Source organism: Cololabis saira, chromosome 2 (genome assembly GCF_033807715.1).
Source record: "Cololabis saira isolate AMF1-May2022 chromosome 2, fColSai1.1, whole genome shotgun sequence".
Classification (NCBI taxonomy): Eukaryota; Metazoa; Chordata; class Actinopteri; order Beloniformes; family Belonidae; genus Cololabis; species Cololabis saira.
The window spans coordinates 39,492,863-39,509,674 of record NC_084588.1 but is presented as its reverse complement, the minus strand read 5'-3'; the positions used below and the strand labels follow the sequence as shown (position 1 = coordinate 39,509,674).

General features: G+C 39.5%; 1 protein-coding gene across 2 annotated transcripts in view; it reads right to left on the bottom strand.

The window, feature by feature from the left end:
- The window catches only part of kif26ba (kinesin family member 26Ba), a 108,597-nt gene that overhangs the window by 53,535 nt on the left and 38,250 nt on the right, over positions 1-16,812 (bottom strand). The gene's annotated exons all lie outside the window — the stretch shown is intronic.

Sequence of the window (16,812 nt, the reverse complement as noted above, 5' to 3'; positions counted from 1 at the left end):
ACACATAAATGCAACCATTTTTTTTTAATCTGCCCTCATCTTTTCCAGACGAACAGATAAGTGAAAACAATCTGGATTCCCGCACCCATTCTGCTTCCTCATACAGGATCATTTTATGCACACATATGTTTATTTCTTTTCTCCAAAACCCTTGCAACAAGTCACTTGCAAATCTTCTTTATATTTGCTTCTAAAAAAGAAGCAAAGTTGAAGCTTTGAGGAAAATACACAGAGAGGCTGTTTGTTTGTGCCTGACTGGCAGCAAACATCCTCTCCATGATCACAGGAAACCAGCAGCAGAATGTTAGATCCCATTCAGACATAAACAATCACTTCGTGGTTTCCCTCTTTTGACCTTTTAAACTTCTCTTACTTTTTGGTTCCCCACTTCCAACCATCCTTCTCTTCCTCCCAATTCCTCTCCTCTGGTGTTCTTATTACTGATCCAAATTCATACTCTCCTTTGTGTTGCCCTGCAATATTGAACAATTTAAGATTAAGATTATTGTCCCCAGATGGACTGGGGAGCTGTCCAGGGTGTACCTCACGATTTCACCTGAAGGCGACTGGGACTGGCTCCAGCAGACCCCTGGGCCGTGAACAGGAACAGGAAGAAGTAATAGATGATGGAAGGATGGATTGATAGATGGATGGATGAAGATTATTATTACATCGTCGCTCATGATGTGTGAGTGTTGTTGAACTATTATTTAAGCTTTATGAACCAATTGTTTACCATTATTCAGGAAATATAGACTATAAACCAAAGAGAACATCTCTTAATGCCACTAAACATAGTGGATAAGAGCAGAAGGCCAACAGAGGGCATTGCCGTACCTGGTGCTTTGTGTTGGAAGATGCATCATGCTAAATATGCCTAATATATGTCTACAAAAGTCAAAACTGCCAGGGGAAGGAAATGCTGAAGTAGTAGCAGTGTAGCGGTGTGGCTATCTGATGCTTTATTATACCCGCATATACACGAAAATTTAGGTAATGAGTGTCCTCTAATCTGTCATGGGTTATCGCCCCAGGCAGAATCTCTCAACTATTATGCAGAGACGATACTGGCTCTGATGAACACAGGGACTTCACAGGTCCTTCCTCTAAATCAATTTGACAGCAGATCTTTGACAGAGAAACTACAAACTGAGCAGTGTAAAAGGTCAAACATCCTTGCTTTCTGTGCTTTTTGCAGAGGCAACATGGATTATTAGGGACAAGAATAATTTGTATGAGCTTAAATGAAGAGGAGGGCTGCCTGTCTGAAGCAGGTCAGCAAGGACTGCACATGACTCTATTATGGAGTGGTGGTGGCGTGGTTGAGCTCTAAGTGTGAGGCTAGTAAAATGCTGCAAAAAACAAAGTAATTAACAACTAATTAGTCTTATGATAAATTGACTGCGTTGATACAGTACCTTGAACAAAAATGCAATTATAGTATGGTATTATAGGATATTATATATATATATATATTTATAGGATATTTATTTCATATTCCAAAGAGAAAGATCTATATCTATCTTTTAAAAAGTGATGCCATGTGACTGGCGAGAGCAGTATGTCCATCACTACGAACTTAGCCTGTCTGTTGGAAGTGTTTATTGTGTCGTATATCACTGTGTGCCTGTATTGTGCATTGTGTCTAACAAAAAATACTGCCATGCGCTCTCGTCACAAAGACGATAAAATCTCCTCTCTCTCTCTCGCTCTCCCCCACACACACATCCACACGCATGCACACAAACACACTGACTATACTGTATAAGGTGCATGTTATAGCTTTGCATGTGCACTGCATGAATTCCTACAGCAAAAGAAGAAATGCATTCTTATATGGTTTTTGTATGCATACATGTGCTTGTGGGTGTGCAAGTGAATAAGTCATGATATGGATATTGATTATTGATAACGGTCTTTTATGTGCTCCCTGCAGCCAAACAGCATAGCACTTAAATTATAAGCACACACTCTAATAAGGAACTAAATCATTTGTGAAGGTTAAGGTAGTGTGTGTCTAAAGTGTGTGCCTGTGTGTTTCTATAGGTGGTCGTTTCTGTACATGTGTGTATTTGTGTGTAAATGAACTCCGGTGATTGTACATTTACTGCTGAGGACTCAGGGGTCCAGGCAGGTAGCCAACTGCCTTGATAAATGACCTCTTATAAATTAAAAGCCTCTTCAGTATATAAACCATAGTCAGCACAGCAGGCTTGCCTTGCTATACCTGCATTATTAAAGGAGCAGAAAACGTAAAGAATGGGGCTCCAGTGAACTAAAGGAATATCTGTACATTTTAACACACTGTTCATGAAGCTTGATAAATGGAAGTAAAGGAAAAAAGTTTCCCTACAGATGGTTATCATGCACAATAAAACAGGAGAAAATGCAGTGGAGAAGGAGGTGACCATTAGTGTTGATGTGCCCAGGTCAGCTGCCAGAACTGGACAGATGGACTTAAGTCATAACATCAGTGAGCATGGCTAAAGCTTAGTTCAGATAGCGGGAAAATAGGATTAGTTTTTAAAATATGACCTAAGGACTAGGGCTGAATGATTAATCGCGTTTCTGATAATATCGCAATATCATAAAATGCGATTTTGAAATTCTCTTCGTGCTTTACTGTTGCACAATGGCCTCTGCTAGACTGTTTTAAACAGTCTATGAGCCAGATGGATCAGTCTGAATCTGAGTCAGCTGAAACTCTGTCTAGAAGAGGTACAGCACATCCATACTGTAGGATTATTTAGGTTTTTACAAAAGGAAGATGCCACGCAACGCCAGGTGTTCAGATCAAGCCGTGCTAACATTTCTTCTTCACGGAGTAAAACTATAAACTTATTTCAGCATCTTAATAAAATACAAAACAAACATGTATGACAGATGTGTGGCTAAAATGTTGAGCGCGAGTGCGCCAGAAAAGCCAAAGACAGTGATCATTGCCTGAAATGTTTGAAATGACAGGAAAATCACTTTATTTCTTTGAGCTAGTAGATCTGTTGGTTTGTGATGTTGAAGTAATCTGGTTAACACTTTCTAAAAAAAAAAGCATTAATCATATTATTATTAAATTGTATATTGTATTTACTGGCTAAATAAAAAAATGCAAGACTTAAAACAAAGGTGCCTAGTCTTTGGAAGAAAATGTTATACTAAATATGTATAATATTGTGTTAGTATTAAAATCATCTCGTAAATTTTATTTATTTTGATTGAATTTAATTGCATATTAAATCGCAATCGCAATATTTGGGGGGAAAAAAATTCGCAATTTTTTTTTTCCAAAATCGTACAGCCCTACTTAGGAAAAGATGTCCACATTGTAATTTGCAGGGAACCTGATTAGATCACCAACATGTCTGCGTGAGCTGCTCGGGTAAGTAGTAGGTGTCAGTCGTTATGGAGCTATTTCAATGCAGCTTTTCCCACCACCTGACATCTCTATTCTTATGCCTGGAGGTTTCTTCCATCTTTTTCATGCCCGTCCACTGCTAGTTGCTCTTTTTTTTCTTCCTTTAGCTTTTTTAATGTGCTGCACTTTGCCCACATAATTGCCCTTCGGGGATAAATAAAGTTGAGGTACTGATACTCCATTACACCGTGTTACAAGTGGCATGAATTCTGCACAGTATCAGCCTTGTTGTCATCTTGAGGGATGGTTTTGCAGCTGATATTTGACATTTTGAAATCCTACGTGAGTGACAAAAGGTGCTGGACTAATGTTGCATCCTAACTGAAGCAATTCCTGACTGGAATCATATTTCAAACCTTCTTCCAGACATCATCCGACTTATCCCATAGAGGGAAAACCAGTCAGCATTGGGCATGAGGTGTTGTGTGCTCTAGACAAGTTCCCCCTATCATGTGGTTAACACACAGAAACAGCCAATAATCCTTGTTCACACATACAACCAATATAGTACTACCAATTAAACTAACAGGTATGTTTCTGGGAAGTGCCTGAAAACAAAACAAAACAAAAAAAAAACATTGACCTGTGCGGCGATGCATACCCAGTGATTTATTACACATTGCATAAACAAGAAAGCCTCACTAGGACCCATGCCCCTGACATGCAAATAGCTAATTGTTTGGTGAATAAGGGCTCTTGGGTAAATTGGTGATTCTAAATTTACCAGAGGAGTCAAATATTTAAATAAACAAATAAACAGAGGATTGAGACTCGTTTGTCTGTGTGGCAAAAGACAACTTGTCCAAAATGTAGCCCGCTACCAACAGAAGGGACTTATTTTTTCCTCAATGATCAAGGAAGAAGCATTAAATCTAGCTTGTGCTTGAATTATCTTTATTTTGATACAAATTCCTAAAGTGTGTGTTCATGTGTTCATTCACATGTGTCTACACTGTGTAATGATCCTGAAGAATAAACAAAGCTCTATAAAATTGTCTTATTCTGTTGGTCTTTACTTTGGAGTTGGCCATGAATCTAAACTACCTACAGTTCCTGGAACTTCCTATGTATCCCTGCCACTACATTGTGAATCTATCTTATTGTCATGGTTTTGTATTTAGGTTCTTGTTTTATTTTGAAATCTTATGTTTAAATTTGGCTTGACTTTCCTTGTTCCCATCTGTCCTGATCGTTTGCACCTGTGTCTCGTCAAGCCCTCTGAATAACATATTTTGCGGACTATTAGGCGCGACATTATAAGGCGCAGGGTGGAGAGGTTGATGGGGCCCACCTGTGCCCCATCAACCTGAGTGGCTGCACCTCCACCCTGCCACACATTCGTCTTCCACTAATCAACAAATAAAAAGTGGAGGAGGTTCTCTGATTGATTCATCATTGCCAGCGATAGTGGACACCTAAACTTAGTGTTGGTTAGAACAATGTTTTATTCCAACATTTGATTATGATTGGATTTTAATATAGATTTGAAAATTGGTTCTACGCTAAAAACCTAACGTTGGCTTGACATCTAATTAAGATAACGTTGACTATATGTTGGATGATACTTGCTTGCCAGGACTATATAATTAGTTATCTAACATTGTCTGGCTTTGCAACCCGTATCCAACCAAGGACCGACTTCAGTGTGTCAGCTGAATGTTCCGACAGTCAGTCAAGCGGAACGGCTTCGCCACTTACCAAAGTCGCACTGAAACATTTTGACAGATTTTCGCTAAGCACAACAAAATTCCTACATAAGGTTGATTATAGGGCGCATCACCGATTTTTGAGAAAAAAATAAGGATTTTAAGTGCGCATATAGTGCCGAAAATACTGTATGTCTTGTCTTTCCCTTGCTCCCTGTGGGTCCATACTCTTCTCACCACCATGTTCCCCATCATATGTTTTGTATTTTGTCATGGTTAGTTCTGATTTTAAGTTTGGATTGCTGCCTAGCACTGCTTTAAGTTTAAGTTTAATAAATCACATTGTTCTTGGAACTACTGCCGCCTCCATCTCCTGCATCTGGGTCCTTCTCACCCACACCTTGACAGTTATATCTGTTTCGATCATTATATGACTGCATGGGGCTCAGTCAGTCAGGATAAAAACTAACAATGTATGTAAGGTTTTTTTCAGATTTTGTAAAACTCAGCAAGCGATATAGCTAATATTCAACTATAGGTTAAAAACATGTGCTAATTACAGGGCAATGGGTTTAAAAAAAACATATGTGACATAAAAAGCTTTTATATTACATAGGTGTCCAGTACTTAATCTCTAACTCTCAGCTAAGCCACTGGCCCATGAGGCTTGTAAGACATAGAAAGTAAAGCGTCTAAACTATTAATGTTTTAGTACTTTTACATGCCCAAAATAATCCTTAATGCGTTAAAAATCTATAACTGTTCATTTTGATGATCTTTTTCTGTGCTATATGTTGTCTGTCTTGACTGTCTATAAACATACCGGTAGTCTTATTCCCATTAAGTCGATTTTTGATCTGCATCTTTCATATGCTACATCCTTCACAAAAGTTCAGAATTAGAGTTTATTCTCTCTGGACTCGTTGTTTTTGTTGGAAGAGGTCAGGAAATACTTACATAGCTGTATTCAGGCAAATATTTGCTGGGGTTTTTTTTGGGTTAAACCTATCCTGTAAAAGTTTCATATTTTGTTGTATTTAGTTCTATGACAACTTGTATTCGTCTTTATGGTTCACTATTGCTTGCCAGTTTTGTACTTTAGATGTCCTCAAGTACCCTCTTTAGTAGCTATAATGCCATGTCTCCACCAGTCTCCCTGTTCCTCATTAGCTCAGCAGCATTCACTTCTCCCAGTACTATACCCCTCAGGTGTCTCTGTTCCTTGGAAGATGCACTGTTTATATTCATCCACAACATTCAACCTTCCAGCTGCCAACTCATTTTACCTGCGGTTGAATTTTGTTTTATCTTTAGTTAGTAATTTTCTGGACTTCCTGCACATGCAGCAATTTTTTTATTTTAATAAAATCTTGGAACCATAGCTACCTGAATCTTGCATGCCTGCATCTGGATCCTCCAGCCGCTCACCATAACAATTAGATTTAAAATAGTCAAAAATGTCCTTTTAGCTAAACATTTCATGGCAATCCATCCAACAATTAGATCCACCAGCTCATCCAACTTTTTTTCATATTCACCCATAACTCTACACTAATACCAATATTTCATAAAAATCAGCAAAAAAAAGAAGACGTTTCTGCATAATATCATGATCTTTAAATTGATTTTCTGGACTCTTCTGTATTCAGCAGAGCAACTTATCTCTCACAATAAGGCAGAATTTACACTAGAACTTTTAACTTGTAACCAGAAAATAGATTATCACCTGGCATTTAATGTAGTATCTCCACTAATGTACTTATTAAAGTAAATCATGTTTTTCTTTGTTCACTCAAAGGTATTACTCTTCTTCATTCAAAATTTCCAAGGGAACATAATGGCTGAGTTGCTGTCCCCACATTTTACAATAAATTAGGTTATACTACAGTGGATGAAACGTTAATGATCCCCCATGAGGATACTGGGTCAAAGCAGCAGTGAAAAGGATGGAGACAATATCAGAACAAAAAGAGATGACTGAGGATAAAATGGCAAACAAATGTAGTTAAAATAATGCAGCAAATCAATAGTAATTCACCAACTAACTGCATTTTCACATAACATCTGTTTCTGAGATTATAGGATTTTCATAGATGTGGTATCAGATTTCCACAAGACAAGAGACAAAAACTTACATATTTATTCTATTTGTTCATTTTTTCTCCTCGATTTTTCTTGACATCACTTACCAACATCTCTCTGTTACTAGTCATTGGAAATGGTTAAAAAAAAGGAAAACATCATTCTTTTTCATAAGAAAACCATCGCCATATTGCGCTTCACCCTCCTCATCTTTCTGTCTTCGGGCTTGTATAAGGGGAGTGAAAATAAACATTGTCTGTGAGTTTATTTATGCGTGTGGTCCTGTCTGCTTTCATCAGGAAAATTAACAGAAATGGATGTTCTCTGCAGTGGACCAAAGGCAAGAAGAGGGAAGATAATTCTGAGAATACAATGGGCACAGAAACAGGGCAGAAAAAGTGTAAAAGAGACTGTGGGAAAGAAAAGAAAAGAGGATGGAAAACAGCTGTGAAAAATAAACAGCATACACATGTATAAAAGGACAGTGGAGGCAACTAGATGTATGAATCAAGAAATATATATATATATATAAAATACACTGCAAAAGAATCACCTTTCAAAAAGCCTTGAGGAAACATGCATCAAATCTTTAAATATTTGAAAGGAAATATATCTGAAAGTAATGAGAGGAAGAAATGTAGATAGTTATTTACATCCACTTTGAACTACAGATGACCCCTGGAATAACAGTAAAATGCTGCCACACTCATGACTCAGAATAAAACACAAAATACACAATATGAGGGCTGCTGGCTGCAGATGCGTATGCTCTCATCTATGCTCATGTTATGGGAGTTAAGAGCTTTGCTCAAGGGCACTTCACTGACAGTAATAAGCAGACATGGGTTGGCAACTCAGATTTATCCTGCAGGGATGAACTTCTCTAACCTTTAGCTCATCACTTTCCAGTTTAATCTGAAATGTTGCTAAGTGTGGCAGTGTTTAACGGGCTACAAAATGTGACATGTATACATGTGCTTTCTGTCATTTGAAGTCCTGTTTTTCTTAACCAGCCAGACACACAAACGTCTAACCAATGCTGGGATCACACACACGCACTGAGGCGCACAATATATCTTATACAACTTTTCTTTTTAAATTAGTTGCTTGACAGACCTAGGTGGCAATGTTATTTTCTCACATTATATGGAAGAGTAAACACAGAGACTAAAGGCATTTTTAGATTGGATCCCGCTAATATCACTGGATGATGATCGCGTGTTGGCAATGTAAACGCAAGGCATGTTATTTGTCACCTCGGGCCTGAAGGCGAGTTGAGCGTAGGGAAGACGAGTCGTGAGGCGTTATCCGCGACACAAAACGTAACCTGTGTGGGCGTGTGGAATGACGTATTATCCCCACATCAGCCATATTTATCATTTCATTTTTAAAACGAGGATGGATAAATGTCGGGACATTCAGTGTACGGGCTTTTCCATTTATTCTACACCTTCTGTGGGGCAAAAAAGAAAATTTCCCATTAATATGAAATGTGGAGCTTGTTGCCTCTTGAACTGCTGACTCAGTAAGCCTTTAATGTCGGCTCTGGCTGCAGAAAGGTGGCTTCCTCTTTCTGTCCACATCCATCCTCTCACAGCTCTCCTCTCTGTCTCCAGTGTCAACTCAGATTGGTAACGTCACTGGTGATCTTAATTACAAACAAATTTAAACTCGTAATTACTCGACGGCAGTGTTTCTAAATGAGGCAGGATTTCTGCTGCTGCACTCCCACTTAAATCCATTTCACATTTCCTGTTGTAGTCGGCATGCTTGTTTTCTCTCTCCCTCAGCTGCAGAATGTGAATTTCTTATTTGTCCTGTTTTCTTATTTATCCTGTCTTCAGTCATATACCACTGTCAGACCTTTTTGAAAGCGTCAAACTGTTTGTCTGGTTTGTGCTGTGAGGAGAGGAACGGATTTACAGAAATATCAAATTATTTGAAAGGAGAAAAAATATATGGCAGAGCAGAGGTTTCTCTACCTCTGCAGTGTCCTCAACCTGGGTTGAGAATATGTTGTTATGCAAACATGACAGAAGCCAGATTTCAATTGGAGTACTAAAACTAAAACATGTTAAATTGATGCAGGCGCTTACTATCTGTCCTTTTGACTTCAGTCTTTCCTTATCCCCTCTTCTTTTCTTCCAATAAGCATTTTTGATGATCTCTTCTCTTTGCTCCTACTGCTTCTCAAGCTAAGGGTGATTTATTATTGCACTCTTGCTTTCTTGCTGAAACACCATTACTGTCAAAGGTACAACGGAGATGCATGGGCTTATTTTACAATTCCCAACACAGACACAGACAAACACAGAATACATCATGGCCTCGCATAAACAAGCAGACTTGTAATACTCAAGTCCGACTCGGACCAAAGGTTTAAGGACTTGTGACCTATTCACTGAAACTTAGACTTGTTCATTAACCTCATTCACACTTGTAAATCAGAGATGAGTCCTGAGATTTTTTGTTCATTTTAGATATAAATATTTTTGCATAACATCTAAATTAAGTGCAACATAAATTTTGTGCAATATGAATCATGTGCATCAAGTTCAAGAAGAAACTCATGATGCTTGAATGCCAGGTCCTCGTCGTTAGGACTGTCCACTTTGCTTTTACTGATTCCTTAGTGATCGTAGTTTGTTAACCAATAAACTTAAGTTCGAACTTATTTCTTTTATCTTCTTTCACAGGCTGCTATCCTGCTGCTACGGCTACAGCTCTATAAAAGAGGGACTAATTCTGTAACATTAAAGCCAGTTACAGACAGTCCATCAGTCAGCCGACCCATCATCAAGTGGTGCAGTTGGCCTTTCATTTAAACTGTTTCTTTGTATATAAAGGTGCATTTTATTGACTTCACTACATGTTGCTTTGGATAGAAATACACTAAGAAGTAGGGCTAAATAAAAATGTAATTGGGGTTACTAATATAGCAATGGATAATAAGAGCAGTTCTAGCCAAGGACTAGTACGTATTTCAATTTTGAAATGTAACATCAGTGAATTTCCATTATCACTACAATTGTGCAAAACCTAAAAGTCCCCCCAAAAGTCCTGTAATGGAAACACCTAGTAGTCGAAAAACTGTCAAATGTCAGAAAAACCTTTTTACGCTTTCTTGAAGTGGTTTTTCAGACGCGTCAATAGGCCAGTTAAGTTCAAAAGTGTTTTTTTTTTTTTTTTCACATTTACATCTTTCTGGCATCACTGGATGTGACATAGTCGGTTGTAAGACCAGACCAGGGGTAGGCAGCCCTGGTCCTAGAGAGCCGCAGTCCTGCATGTTTAAGATGTTTCTCTGCTTCATCACACCCTGATACAAAGGACTGTGTCATTAACAGACTTGTGCAGACCTGGATGAGAAGCTGATGATGGCCGTTAATTAGTATCAGGTGTGGTGATGCAAGGAGACATCTAAAACATGCAGGACTGTGGCTCTCTAGGACCAGGGCTGCCTACCCGTGTACCAGACCATTTGACGATTTGAATGATCATCTTCATTTCTTTGTCTTTTGTTGAGTATTTTCACAACAACAGTAGTGGCAATCGCCATAATTTGTCCAAAACTAATGATGTTTCTGTCAATCTTCTTTGAAGTTGAGTTTTTCTTCTTTGTTTGGAGAAGAAGTCTAGCAGGACGAGATTCTCGGAGAGTTACAACTCTTGAGACTCGAGAATTCACAAGAAATTATGCTCATTCGCTAAACACTGTTGAATGGAAACACCACGCCCCCCGCAACAGTACCTTGAAGCAATTTCAGAATTGTTGATTTTATTAAGCAAATATGTGTGATGGAAATCCACCTCATAATGATTACAGATGCCTAAAGTGTGTTTTAAAAAGATTGCGCATGTGTTTAATAAGCTGATAGCTGTGTCAATTGGTTTGGGCTGGATTCATATATTTCCTCAGCCTCAAACATTGAGGACTTGAGACCCGACTCCAACTCCAAGATTGGTGACTCAGCTATAACACTGTTAAGAAATAATTCCCTATACACACATGTATGAAGACAACATCTGAACAGTTACAGTCAACTCTATCAGCACACACTCAATGACCCACGTAAACATAGCAAAGCCTCTTGAACATTCAAGATCATCTTAAAAATGCATCTACACATACTGTATAACAAAATACTATAGAGTCTAGTCTACTGACATTTTTCACTTCTCCCTTGTGATGGTTTTAAGGGAAACATACTAAAGGTCACAAATTAAGTAAGTGATTGAAATCCAACCCTCTTATTCCTCTTTTGGGACACGGGTACCCCTGACTCATCAGACAAAAGGCCAGGATACACGCTGGACAGGTTTCCAGTCCATTTACATGAAGACCCTTAAGGCTAATTCAATACTGACTAGTAGAACAACATATCAAAATGATTCTATTAACTACGACAGTCATTTCCAACCATTAATTTGTGTCTTTGTATCTGATTCAAGCTGTGCGATGAATAATGATATAAAGATAGAGGGTGAAAATGAAGCAGTCTAAGTGCGAGAAAAACAGCAGAAATAATACATCAGAAGGAAAGAAGGTATGTGAATAAGAAGAGAAGTTGTGCGAAAAAGAGTGAAGGGGTACTGGGGGTGTGTGACAAAGTCCCCAGAGTTCTAATTATCACTGTATGAATTATTATAACTGAAGAGGAATGTAATATACACGTTAACACATGCACACACATGCACACATACACACCTCTTCATGTCTTCTGGAATCTCAGCTCTCTGGCCTCCCTTCATACACCTTTAGACCACTTTTTACCTCAGGCAATTTCTCCCTCCTTCCATCCTCCTGTTTTCTTTACTTACACTATCTCTCTTCCTGTCTCCTTTTATCGCCATATTTAATTTCAGTCACGTTTACAGTTTATTTCATGCTACAGTAACTTGATGCAAAATGTCAAACCTTTATGCAGGTAAGGAACAAATTTTACTTACTTGCTGTTAATAATCAGATCCAAAAGTCTTCAGTCAACTGCTGTTTTTAAACTAACTTCAAGTTGTCAAGATGTCAAAATAAATCTAATATCTGTTTATAATATATATATATATATATATATATATATATTTATAATAAATCATATCTGTTTTTCTTTTTGTATACTAGTATACTAGAATTTTTTTATTTATTACTACTTTTATTCTCCTTCTTATTCTTATTATTATTATTATTGTATATACTGTTTATAGTGTTATAGTGTTTATTATTATTATTATTGTTGTGTGATATTGTGTGATATTGATGCCTCTTGTTTTGCACTATCCCCTTTGCTGCTGTAACCTGGAAATTTCCCCTCTGGGGGACTATTAAAGGATTTCTTATCTTATCTTAAATGTTACATAAAGAGCACAATGACAGCACTTGTCCTAGCTCATTTGAATTATTAATGTATTTTCTTTTTTTTCTAAATTTCAAATAAGATTGATCTGAAACAGAGCAGATCATGTTACTATGAGTGATATTTGTGTTCCAGTGTTACTTTTTTAATGTTGGGCCACTAGCAGCAGTTCCAGTTTTAAATGAAAATTCTCCATTATTAAAACAAAGCCATCGGTCAGTCATCATTTATGGCGTAATCCCACTCACTGTTGCTTAATGGAGCCCTGGAGATGCTCCTTGATGGAGCATTGTTCTTGCAGTCTGATAGTGTCTGAATACACACACACACACACACACACACACACACACACACACACACACACACACACACACACACACACACACACACACACACACACACACACACACACACACACACACACACACTCAAATAACCCCAGACCCCGTTTAAGGTTCAGTCATGCATCTATTGTATTGATAAACAAATACAATTCTGTGTTTGCACAGAAATATACTCTTGCTCAGTTTCTCAGGAAGTGGGTAAAACATAAACCTGCCTGGTATGAGGGTTTCCACTCATGAGTACTGATAAAGACTACCTGTACAGCACAAACCCATGAATCTTAACACATTTTTGTGAAATGGATTGAAAGGTTTTGAAATCCTCATTTTCTGAAGGAGATTAAATTTTAGCAGTAATTCAACCCAAAAAAAATCTAAAACATAGGCATATAACCTGCTTATGCTCCTTCTGATTTATCTGTATCGTGATGAAATATAACTTATTGGTGGACTCGATTGTGATCCAAGAGATTAGCAACCAGGGTATTGCGTAGATAAAGCTGAGCATGCTGAGAATACCAAAGACATAGAGAATTCAATTTTGTTTTCTTAGCTGCGATCAGATGGATTTATTTTGAGTCTTTCTTTGGTACTGGTAATTGTAAAAGTACTAAGACTAATTCAAGAAAAATATTTTTGTACAGCAAGCATATTGTCTAAGAAAAATAGGGTTGTTTCCATTTAATTTGGAAAGAAAGGGGTTAAATAACAATGAAATAAGTTCTATGAACTTAAATTAATTTGCAATTTTGCATGTTTTCCCCATGTTCCCTTGGGTAGCTAATGTACCCTCACAAAAACATGCAGCAGTCCTGGCCTATATGATGCCTCCTCTGGCCAGCCAGGGCGCCCGAGGGGGCGGGGAGGATCTGGCTGGAATTACGTGATCCTTTTACACGGTACGTCCAGCAGGGAATCCCCACCCTGAAAGAAGGGCCTGCTCACTCCTCAAGCAAAGAAGGAGGCTTGAGCTTAGTGCAGGGCCCCTTCGGGGGTTGGCAAAGGGAGAGCAATGCCCAGGACTGATACTTAAGTAGGAGCACGCCGATACGTCTCTGGGGAAAGTCCAAGGGGTGTCCAAGGCATATCCTCATGAGATGCCATGACCACCTCAACTGGCTGAATTGATTCCATTCTGAGTCTCTCCCTGATGACTGAGTTTCTCACCCTATCTCTAAGGGAGAGCCCAGCCGCCCTGCGGAGGAATGTCATTTCAGCTGCTTGTATCCAGGATCTTATTCTTTAGTTCATTACTCACAGTTCATGACCATTGGTGAGGGAAGGAACATAAATCGGCCGGCAAACAGAATGCCTTCCCTTTCGACTCCACTCTCTCTTCACCACAACACTGGTACAGAGTCCGCACAACTGCAGATGTTGCCCCGACCCCCCTGTAAATCTCCCGATCCATTCTCCTCTCACCCGTGAACAAGACTATGAAATACCTAAGCTCCTCCACATGAGGCAGCATCTCGTTTTCTACCCGGAGAGGGCATTCCACCCTTTTCTGACTGAGACTCAGATTTGGAGGTACTAATTCTAATTCCTGCCGTTTCACACTCTGTTGTGAACCACTCCAAGGAAAGTTAAAGATCATGGTTTGATGAAGCCAAAAGGACAACATCTGCAAAAAGTAGAGATTGCATGATTTGGCCACCAAACCAGACTCCTTTCATCCCCTGACTACGCCTAGAAATTCTGTCCATAAAGGCTATGAACGGAATCCGTGACAAATGGCAGCCCTGACCAACCTTCAGTCCAACCTTCAGATGGAACAAATCTGTCTTACAACCAGCAATGTGAACCAGACCCTCGCTACATTTGTATAGTCAGTGGATAGCCAGTACCAACGGACCCACTACTCTGTACTACTAATACTCCGTACTAGCGGAGTCCCAAGGGACACAAAACACATAGGGACTGGTTGGGAAAACTCCCACGCCCCCTACTGGACCTTAGTGAGGGTATAGAGCTGGTCCAGTGTTCCACGACCAGGACAGAACCCACATTGTTCCCCCTGAATCTGAGGTTCAACAATCGATCATACTCTCCTCCCCAGCACCCTTAGGCCTTACCAGGGGGATGAGGAGCGTGATTCCCCTATTATCAGAACACACCCACCGCTCCCACATTTTAAGAAGGGGATCACCAATTCAGTCTGCCAATCCAGAGGGACTGCCCCCAATATCCACGCAATGTTGCAGAGATGTATCAGCCAAGACAACCCTACAACATTGAGGGCTCAGGGCAGACATCCCCAGAGCCTTACCTCTATGGAACTTTTTAACTACCATGGCGACCTCAGCTCCGATGTCAGCTCAACTCCTCTCTTCACCTGAGTGTCCAAAATATAATGGTCACAAATCTGATGATGACGAACTATGACCCAGGATGTCCTGGTGCCATCAATACTTAAACTACAATAAACCCCCTTATGCTCAAACATGGTGTTTGTTATGGACAGACTGTGATTAAAAAAGAAGTCCAACAACATAACACCACAATGTAATTTCCTAAATCAGTGTTAAAATCTCCCAGTAGTACAATGGAGTCCCCTTCAGGAGCACACCTGCCAGACTCCAGGAAGGCAGGGTATTTCAAACAGCTTTTTGGTGCATAAGGACAAACAACAAAACCTGCTTGCCTACCCCAAGGTGCAGGGAGCCGACCTTCTCGTCCACTAGGGAAAAACCCCAATGTACTGGCTCTGAGCTGGGGGGCTATAAGTAAGCCCACTGCAATCTGAAGCCTCTCACCATGGGCAACTCCTGAGTGGAACAAGGTTCAGCCCGTCTCAAGTTGATTGGTTCCTAATTCCATTCTGTGCATTGAGGTGAGCCTGACTATATCTAGCTGATACCACTCACCTCACGCACAAGTTCAGGTTTCTTCCCCCCAAGAGACATGACATTCCATGTCTTGAGAATCAGTTTTTGTTTTGTCAGTTTTGGAAGCCAAGGACCAGCTCACCAAGGCACATGTCCCTCACCCAGACAGGGGTTACCAGGGCCCCACCCTGGAGCCAGGGTTTAGCCTGAATGATTTACATAGGGTGGCCATCCTGTGAGCCTCTCACTTGCAGGAGGGGCCAAGTGGTTTGAGTGCTATGTGGTACAGGCAGCAACCCAAGGTGTGGGCCTTGGTGAGCTGAACCTGTGCTTCCGAAACTGACTCAGTGCTGGATCTTTAGATGATATATATGCTCCACATTTTTTTTTACATTTCAGTTTACCTACTCCCCCAGGCCCAACATCACAACTGCCAATATGATTTCAGATCTCTGCTTTCCTCTTGGGGCCAGACAGCTGACAGTGAATAAAAACTCAAGTGTTCTGAAAAGTTCTGTGATTTTGAGGAATATTTTTTTCTGATGTTTTTGAGTAATATAAAGAAATCTATTTGGACGATGGAAAAAGTAAAAGCCACAATTACCCTAAATACAATGCATACATTTCCTCTCTATTTGCTTAGCTCTAGCTGAGTTATCACTCTGCCTAAATGTACCTTAATTGACTCTCAAATCAGACAGTGTCCTTTTTTCATGTCTGCCCATGTGTGCCTGTCCTTCAGTGGCCCTGTGCTCAGCTCATGGTCACAAACTATGATGTAATTTGCTGAAACATTAAAGAGTCTTTCTACATCTACTTTTCTATCACAAAATCATGTAAACAGTAATGGAGGATAAGCTTTTTGTTTGAATGGTTGTGAATCATGAGGTTTTCATGGATTTGCAAAGGTTGAATGTCCCTATTAAGTACACCAGATAACATGGCAGCAAGTGCACACACACTTATAAAACCCTATAGATACCCTTGAAGTCCTGTCTTGTATTGAAATGCATTCATCTGTATGTTGTTACCTGTTATCATTTCCCCATATCATTATGGAAATACAGAATTCATGGCCGCTGTTTCCATGGTAACAATGACAGTGTCCTTGTAGGAAAATAGTTATGTGAGAATGCAATACACACACAC